Genomic DNA, 9,973 nt, shown 5'->3' with positions numbered 1-9,973 from the left:
CTTACCAATCCTTTGGAGTATTCTTTTAGTCTCTATGTCATTTAATTCTGCTCTGATCTTTATTATTTCATTCCTTCTACTTGCTCTGGGCTTTGTTTGTTGTTCCCCTAGTTTTTGTAGATATAGGTTGTTTATTTGAAATGTTCTTTTAGGTAGGCCTGTATTGCTAGGAACTTCCAGAACTGCCTTTGCTGTGTCCTGTAGGTTTTGGGCTGTTTTATGTTCATTTTCATTTGTTTTCAGAAACTTTTTGATTCTTCCTTGATCTTATTGTTAACCCATTCATTGTTTAATAACATGTTATTCAGTCTCCATGTATTTGACTGTTTTTGAGTCTTTTCCTTGGGGTTGGTTTCTAGTTTCAAACCATTTTGATTTGAGAAAATGCTTGATATGATTTCAATGTTTCTTTAATTTGTTTGGGCTTGTTTTGTGTCCTATCACATGGCCTATTTTGAAAATATTTTATGTGGATTTGAAAAGAAAATATATTTTGCTTCTTTGGCGTGAAAGTTTCTGATTATCAGTTAAGTCCATCTGATCCAGTGTGTCATTCAGTGCCACAATGTCCTTGTGGACTCTTTGTTTAGAAGATGTGTCTATTTTTGACAGTTGGGTATGAAAATCCCCTACTATGAGTGTGTTGCTGTCTATATCTTTTTTTTTCACATATAATACAAACACTTCATTAACAGTCGAACGTCATCCCCAGGGACCATGTGGCCCACTTAGACATCCAGGACCCAGACACCAACTCAATGCAGCCTGTGAGCCTTTCACTCTGATTCCAGTAGGGTGAGCATGTCGCCCTCATGCACAGGGCCTTTCATATTGTGGATGATGGAGTGGCTCATGTCATCCATGAATTCCACGTGCACCTGCATGCACTGTCCCTGCGAGCCAGTCCTGCCCAACACGTTGGTGACCCTGGCTAGCTTGGTAGGTTACACATGACCTGTATCCATGATGGCAGTAGCACTTCAGTGGAGAGGAGTCCTATGTCTTTCTTGAGGTCCTCCAAGATTTTCCTTATATATTTGGGTGATCCTATGATGGGTGTGTATATGTTTACAATGTTTATAGTTTTCTGATGGATCTTAAAATTATGAAATGACCCTCTTTGTCTCTTTTTATGGCCTTTGTTTTGAAGTCTATTTTGCCTGATATAAGTATTGCTACCCCGGTTTTTTTTTCCAACCCTCACTTTCAGTGTGTGTGTAGGTCTTTTGTTCTGTGGGTCTCTTGTAGGCAGCATTTATGTGAGTCATGTTTTCTTATCCATTCAGCTATCCTATGTCTTTTGATTGGAATGTTTAAGTCATTTACATTTAATGTTAGTGCTGAAAGGTATTTATTCATTCCCATTTTTTTCTTTTGTACTTGTGCTCCTCTCTCTCACTCTTTTTCTTCATCTTCTTAAAGCAGTCCCTTTAGCATTTCTTGCAATGCTGGTTATGTGGAGGTGTATTCTTTTAGCCTTCTTTTGTCTGGGAAGCTCCTTACTTGGCCTTCCATTTTAAGTGAGAGCCTTGCTGGGTAGAGTAGTCTAGGTTGCAGGCCTTTGGTTTACATTACTTGGAATATTTCTTGGCATTCTCTTCTGGCTTGGAGCATTTGAGAAGCTAACACTCCAAGCCAGCCAACTTCCATTGAGAAGTTAGCTGCTAGCCTTATTGGGGATCCCTTGTATGTTACTTCCAGTTTTTCCCTTGCTACTTTTAAGATTCTCTCTTTGTCTTTAATACTTGGCATGTAATTATGGTGTGTCTCGGAATAGGCCTCTTTGGGTTCATCTTGATTGGGACCCTCTGTGTTTCCTGAACTTGCATGACTTTTCCCCTCTCCAGGCTAGGGAAATTTTCTGTCATTATTTGCTCAAACATGCTTTCTATCCCTTGCTCCTTTTCCTCTCCTTCTGGTATTCTGATAATTCAAATGTTGTTGCATTCCATGTTGTCCTGAAGTTCCCTCAAGCTACCCTCATACATTTTTAGTCTTTTTTCATGCTGTTGCTCTATCTGGGTATTTCTTTCTACCTTGTCTTTCAGCTCACTAGTTCAATCCTCTGTTTTATCCAGCCTGTTTGTAATTCCTTCTACTGTATTGTTTTTTTAATCTCAGGTATTGTATTCTTCATTTCTTTCTGGTTCTTGTTTATAGTTTTTATCTCCTTTTTTATGCCATTGTAGTTTGCACTCAGTTCCTTGTAGTTGTCACTGAGTTCCTTGAGCATTCTTATAACAGCTTTTTTTAATTCTATGTCTAATAGGTTGCTTACCTCAATTTCATTTAGCTCTTCTACTGGGGATTCTTCCATTCCTTTCAATTAGGGGTTCTTTCTTTGTTTGCCCATTTTAGGTGACTCTTTTTGTTTGTTTCTGCATCTCAGGGTGCTCTGCTTTGCCAGCTGTCTTCTTGGGGTGGGCTTCTGTGCTAGGAGTTCTGTGGGACTCAGTGGTGCAGTCTTTTGATCTCTTTGTCTGAATGCTCTAGGGTTGCCCTTTCTTCTATTTGTGTGGGCTGTCTTGTTGTACTTGGGCGTTACCTGTTGGTGGATTCATTGTTTTGGGGTTCTCACCTCCAGTGGGCTTACTGGTAATCACAACTCCCACCTTGTCTTGTATGCTGTTGTACAGGTGTTGGTTAATGAAGCAGTATTACCAGACAACTAAACCTACACCAGCAAAAAGAGCCCCCCTACTGCATCAGCAATCTCAACCGCACTTAAGCAAAGATTAATAAAGGTGAAGAGAAATTATGGATATTATAAGATAGGACAATGGGAATATGAGATGACTAAAAAAGGGGAAAATATATTTTTAGCTATATCATAAATTTCTTTCTTTTTTTAAATTTTATTTTAATCATTGTTCAAGTACAGTTTTCTTCCTTTTACTCCCATTCCAGCCTGCCCACCCATCCCTCCCCACTTCCCTCCCATTACCACCCTTCCCCTAATTTTTGTCCATGTGTCCTTTAAATTTGTTCCTGTGAACCCTTCCCATTCTCCCCTGAAATTCCCTCTTCTCTCCCCTCTGGTCACTGTCAGCCTGTCCTCTATTTCAGTGTCTTTGACTATATTTTGCTTGTTTCTTTGTTTTGTTGTTTAGGTTCCTGTTAAAGGTGAGATCATATGGTATTTGTCTTTCACTGCCTGGCTTATTTCACTTAGCATAATGCTTTCTAGCTCCATCCATGCTGTTGCAAAGGGTAGAGGCTCCTTCTTTCTTTCTGCTGCATAGAATTCCATTGTGTAAATGTACCATAGTTTTTTGATCCATTCATTTACTGATGGGCATTTAGGTTGCTTCCAGCACTTAGCTATTGTAAATTGTGCTGCTATGAACATTGGGGTGCAAAAGGTCTTTTGTATTGGTGTTTTAGGGTCCTTAGGATATAGTCCCAGCAGTGGAATTGCTGGGTCAAAAGGCAGATCCATTTTTAGTTGTCTGAGGAAGTTCCATACTGCTTTCCATAGTGGTTGTACCAGTCTGCAGTCCCACCAACAGTGCACTAGGGTCCCAAAAAGGGGAAAATATTGAGTGGTAAGAGGAAGGAGAATTACTAAGAGTAGGGTTAGAACCAAGGCAAAGAAAGGGAGAGAACATAGTTTAAAATGTAAGTAAAACATGAAAGGGTAATGGGAACAATGAGATAAGAAGAAAGAAGAGTAAACTATGAGGTTTGAAGTAAAATTGAAAAGGTACTGGAGGAATGGGAGCAAAATTGGAGAAAAACCACAGCAGGGTCAATAGCAATGAGAGCTGAATGAAGTTTGGTAAAGGTGGAACGGGAACAAGAATATTGTACAAAAGCAAAAAGTGAATATAAGATGTCTACAGTAAAGAAAAATGATTTTGAGAGGATGAGGGAAGCAAACTAATAAGAGTAAGGAGTAAAGCCCAGGTTGTGCGGAGGGGATGAAATGAAATTCCTCACTCAACTGACCAGGGTCAGGGGGAAGGCAAAAAGGAGTAAGTCAGGGGAAGAGTATTCTATGGGATGTAAAGTAGAAACAAATAGTGAACAAAAGGAGCACCATTGGAGAAGTACAGCAATAAATGTGGTATTTTGCACAACTAGCTACTGTGTTTACAAAAGGTGGAAAAGAAGTAAGACTCTTATAAGAGCGAGGGAAAGAATGTGAATTGCCAAGAAAGAAGAGTGCTTATGTGAGGTTAGATTGAGGAGAAATAATGAGAGTAAGGGGTAGGAAGTCAGCGTAGTGTGAGAGCAAATACGTTTACTACAAGAGTAATAAAGTTCAGGAAAATGGTGAAATGGATTAAGACCAGGGAGGGGTGCTGTGTGGGATTTGGAATAACAGTAACATGATAAAAATATACAATCTGAATAAAAAGAATAAAAAGTAAAAGACCAAGAATTATTTGGAATATGAGTGAAGTGGAAGAAGAAAAATTAAAATGCAATATGAAGGGGAGAAGAAAAAACAAACAAGAAAACAGACTAAATAAACATAAAGAAGAAAGAAATTTTTTTAAACATGCAAATTCTCATTGTGGGCAAGGTGAAATTTGTCTCAGCTGTTGGTGTTCACCTTCTGACTTCTTTGTGGATCTGTCTCAGGTTTTCTCTCATGTCCAGGTCTTACCTTTGTTTAAAAAAGAAAAAGAAAAAGCCACCTGCTGATTGTTAAGCCTGTCCAACCAGTTTTGCAGATCTTCCAGGGCCCTGCAAGCAGTGGGCAATTGGCCTCCATTTTCCCTTTCCTGTGGTTTGGCAAAGAAGGGGGCTCAGCTTGAGCTACAGTAATCACAGGTGCCCAGTTTCCAGTCCACGACCTCAGAGCGCTGTGCTGCCCACAGTGTCTACACAGTTGCGCTGGTCTGGTGCTGATAAACCACCTCTCTCTGCACCCCTTTGATCAATCTGTGAGGTGCACTGAGTGGGAGCATGTTGCACCCACAATCCTCCCTTGATGGCCAGGCAGATATGCATCCTTGGTCCTTGCCCCTTTTGAAAAAGTCTCTTGGTGCTGCTGCTGCTCTGAGCCACTGCCCAGCTTTCCACACACTCCAACTCTCTGGCAAGCCCAGGGTATATTTCAGTCATGGCCAGTCTCAGCCCACCTCTTCTCCCAGCTTCAAATGCTGCCAGGATCCCCCCTAGTCTCTGGCACTGTCCCAGCCAATGACCTCTGCCCCAGCCTGGGTATGCCACCAGCTGTGTGTGTGCCTGTGTACTTCCCTCTGCCCCAACTTGAGACTTTACATGTTCAAGTCTCTCCTGGCGTAGGTCTGCAATTTGCCCGCCCTGGGAGGGGATTGAGCCATTAGGCCGACATCACTGACCCGGGGTTCCTCTGATGCTGTCCCCACAGCAGCCACGGTTTCTGGCACCATGCCAGGGATAGCGGGGAGTACTTTCTGCATCTGCCTATAAAACCTCCTTACTGCCTGTTTTAAAGCCCCTTCTGCACACTTTGGCTTCCAAACTTCATATTAGCTAAGATCTGTTGACTTTCACTTTGTTGTTCAGAAAATCAGCTAAATGTTCCAGTCGGGTGCACGAGCAAGTGGGCACAGCTCCCACCTACTTCGCTGCCACCTTCTCTCCAGTCAATGAAGTATTCATCAGCTTTTCTATGTGTGTCCTTTCAAGGTCCTGGTCTCTACTGGTGGATGGGCAGCACCAGGGTAGCAGGTCATTGGCCACTGCAACTGGTCCTGATGTCAGCCATGGTGTCACTTACCTGGTTTTACTACTTTTCTGGGCCTGGAGCTGAAACACAGCTGAGGCCTAGGTGTTATCTCTAGAGTGACCAAAATTCTCTCTGTACTTAACAGAACTGAGACATGGTTCTTAAGATTATTGGGCCCTGGCAGGTGTGGCTCAGTGGATTGAGTGCTGGCCTATGAACCGAGGTGTCGCCGGTTTGATTCCCAGTCAGGGCACATGCCTGGATTACAGGCCAGATCACTGACTGGGGGTGTTTGAGGGCCAACTGATTAATGTATCTCTCACACCTCTCATACATTGATGTTTCCCTCTCTTTCTTTCTCCCTTTCACTCTCCCTAAAGATAAATTAATTAAATCTTTTTAAAAAGAGATTATTTGAGCCCTGGATGGTGTGGCTCAGTGGATTGAGTGCTGGCCTGCAAACCAAAGGATCGTGGGTTCGATTCCCATGCAGGGCACATGCCTGAGTTGTGGGCCAGGTCCCTAGTAAGGGGCACATGAGAAGCAACCACACATTGATGTTTCTCTCCCTTTCTTTCTCCTTCCCCTCTCCTCTGTCTAAAAACAAATAAATAAAATCTTTTTTAAAAAAGATTGTTTGATGTGTTTCAGAACCTCATTGTCCTTAAGCAGTGGAGTGGTTGCACAAGGGCTTACATGGGAGTTATATGAGGCTATTCTCCAGCCCCCTTCTTCCTCCTCTAACAATATGCCAGGGGAGGAAACGTCAGGGGAGGGTCCACACCACATGAGCAGTGATATGCTAGGGGAGGAAAGGTCATCCTGGGGGTGAGGTCCCAGCCCAGTTTTGCCCATTGCTAAGTACCCAGAGCTTTCCACCCTCGTGACCATTTCTATTCTGCTCATATCTGTCTAACTGCCTAATGTATGTATACACACACACACACACACACACACACACACACAGTGGTACCTTGGTACTCGTTAATTTGTTCCAATGAGTGGCAAGCAAGCAATGACCGATGAAGCATTTTCTCTTGTGGGGTGGTGTAGAGGTTCATACAAGTTCTAAAAAAGTGTGATGAGTGGTGATCAAGCACCAGGTGCTGAAACAGATTTTTCTTGTAAAAATGCGATGAGTACCAGGTTTGATGAGTTCGGAAGCCGACAAGTACTGAGGTACCACTGTGTATGTATATGTGTGTGTATGTATATGTATATAAAATATATATTTGTATACAAAAAGACAGATTGAATATATAATTCTTTTGTTTCCTGGGTTCAGAGGCATGGGAGCAGTAGAGTAAAAATGGCCATGTAGGATCCTTGGTGGGTGGGGACTACAGCGGATAGAGCCCCAACCATGGTTTGGGGAACCTGTGAGCTGGGCTGTGTGTCTGAAATGGCCAAGTGGGGGTGGGAGCATTGTCGTCTCAGGGAAATCATGGCAGCTGGCCTTCCCCAGAGTGACAGTCTCAAGAGAACCAAGCAGAAGCTGCCTCAGCCTTTCTGACTCAGGTTCAGAGGTCAGGCAGCAGCTAGAGTTACACATGGCCCACTAAGGCCAGCCCAGATTCAAAGGAAGGGGACAGACCTTCTCGGTGGGAAAGTGTCAGACTTTGAAAACTTATCTTCAAATTACAGTGTACCCTCTGGCCACACAACATTTGCATTTCTTTCACGTGCAGAATTCACTCATCTTTTCCCTTAATCTCAAAAGTCTCATGTATTTTGCACCAGGCTCACTGTCAAGGTTCTGGACCACATCAACCTAAATCAGATCCTTGTGTCAAGGAGGCCTCGCCATTGAGGGAAGATACAGGAACTCTCCGGCACTTCTGGAGAGAGGGAAAGCAGGTGCCACCATGTGGGAAAGCAATGGATGAGGACTCAGACCTGCACTGCCCTTTCCTGTAAGCCACCAGCCACATATAGCCATCCACTTAAGGGAAAATGAAAGAAACTGAACATTCAGTTCCTCCATTGTACTACCAAATTGTAAGCACTCAACAACCACACATGGTTGGTGGCTACTGCACTGGACAGCGCAAATGTAGAACACTTTCATCATTACAGGAGGTTCTGTGGAACAGCACTAACTAGACAATACAAGTGCAGGTTTTCCCCGTGGCCCAGAAATCCTATTCCTGAATATATCTAAGATATATACATATATGTGTTAGTTTGGGGTCTCCCAAAAGCATGCCCTGAGCCAAGGGTACAAGTGGTTTATTTGGGAGGTGACCCCAGGAAGCAGAAGTGAGTGGGAAAGTTGGGATTAGAAGAGAAAAAAGCCAAAAAATAGTGCAGAGTCTGGACTAGAGGGAGACAGGTGAGGTACCTAGGGCACTGGCTTGAACCTGAAAGTGAGGGCCTCCTCAAGTGTTGAACCCAGACACCTTGTCTTTCTTACCCTAGTCCCTGCCTCCAAAGGTTACTGCTGTGAGGAACTAGGTCGAGTCATTCATACATGGGCTCTCCAAGGACTTGAGGAATCATGGAGAACGCACCTCAAAATTGACCCACTGAGAAAAAGGGGAGCAGACTTTGTTTCCTGGCTCCCTACCTGCATTGGATATGAATTGCCTCTGAGCAATTAATCCTGGCACTTCTGGTCTATTGTGCATGCAGACAGGAGAAAGAACTTGAAGGAGAAGAAGAACAACACCAGAACACGAGGTGGGGAGCTATGGACATGTGTGGGAACTACCTACCATATCTAAGTGCAAGTGAAAAAAACAAGCTGAGGAGATGTGGTGGAGAGCACCAGCTGGGGAGCTCCAATATACCCTAGAAAATTCCCCACAGAGAGGACATGTGTGAGCCTTATACTAACGGGGAGCTGAAGGCAACTGAAGTGTGCCTCACTGGGGGACTAGATAAGAACAAATAAAAATTGCACTGGCTAAAAAGTTCATTTGTGTTTTTTCACAAATGAAAGACACATTTTTTATTTTCACCAATAACTTTATTGGTTTGCATATTTTGAGCATGTCAGCTGCCACCTACATAGTATAGCATTGATTGTTCTCATTAATGCCTCTATTTGATCTCTATCAACTTCAACTGGTCTATGTGACTGTGGAGCATCGTCCAGTGAGAAATCTTCAGCACGAAAGTTCACAAACTACTTTTGACCCCTTTGATCAGTCACAGCACCTTCTCCATACACTGCACAAATCTTTTTTTTTGCATTTCAGTTGCATTTCCACCTTTCTTGAAATAATGAAGCATGATATGCAGAAAATATTGCATTTCTTCCACTTTCAATATTAAAATGGCTACACAAAAATTCACCAATTTTAATAAATCTTTAATGCATGCTGATATGACAGCTGTCACAATACAATCTAACAAAAATTCTTTTGAATGAAGTTTTAAAGACAACTAAGCTCTACTAGAGCCATTGTATGGAAAAAAAATGAACTTCTTGGCCAACCCAATGACAGTGCTCTGGGGACACTGTGGGACACAATGCAGCAGTGGGAGGCAGAAAACTCGGTGCACACAGCTATATAACATCTGGGAAATGTACTGCTAAGTTTTTCTTTTTTAAGAAAGAAATAGCCCTGGCTGGTGTAGCTCAGTGGATTGAGTGCAGGCTACGAATCCAAGGTTTGATTCCCAGTCAGGGCACATGCCTAGGTTGCAGGGCAGGTCCCCAGTGGGGGCCACATGAGAGGCAAACCACACCACTGATGTTTCTCTCCTCTTCGTTCTCCCTCGCTTCCCCTCTCTCTAAAATAAATTTAAAAAGAAAGAAATAGAATGAAATTATAACACAATCCCATTTATGTAAATTGGAAACATACATGCACAAAACTGCAAATTATAAAAATACACCTTTGCAGCTATATAAAGTGCATTAAAGTGGGTGCCTGTGAGGGGGAAAGGGTGGAGTGGGGATTGGGCATGGGAGTGGGGTTAAAAACCTAGAGGGTCCCCCATGGGCCTGTTGTGATTCTGTTAAATCTGAAGAGTATGATCCATAATTTTCTGTACTTAACAGCAAAGAAAAAAATAAAGTAATGAAAAATAAGGGCCCACACATCAGAGCAACTCCCTGCCTGCTACACAAATATTATAATCAGGGGAGGTGGCCAGGGGACTGGGGCTGATAGCAAAATTACCAGACTCTGCTTGCCTTCTGCAAGCCCTCCTCAGGGTCTTTGCCCCAGCCAACCCCTCCCATCCCCAGCAAGCACTCTTAACCCCATGAATGAGGAGCTCCCTACCCTGTCATGCTACCCAGAGGGAGGGAAAAGAGAGTTAGCTGTCTGTGACTCACAGGGGTCCCCTGCTTCTACTTTG

General features: G+C 43.1%; 1 pseudogene; it reads right to left on the bottom strand.

Annotated features, from left to right (window-relative positions):
* Nucleotides 1–663: 663 nt before the first annotated feature.
* On the bottom strand, nucleotides 664–965 carry LOC114511284 (annotated as a pseudogene).
* Between the last annotated feature and the right edge of the window lie 9,008 nt (nucleotides 966–9,973).

This window comes from Phyllostomus discolor, chromosome 12 (assembly GCF_004126475.2).
Source record: "Phyllostomus discolor isolate MPI-MPIP mPhyDis1 chromosome 12, mPhyDis1.pri.v3, whole genome shotgun sequence".
Classification (NCBI taxonomy): domain Eukaryota; kingdom Metazoa; phylum Chordata; class Mammalia; order Chiroptera; family Phyllostomidae; genus Phyllostomus; species Phyllostomus discolor.
The sequence above is the reverse complement of the archived record's forward strand: the minus strand, read 5'-3'. Positions and strand labels throughout refer to the sequence as shown.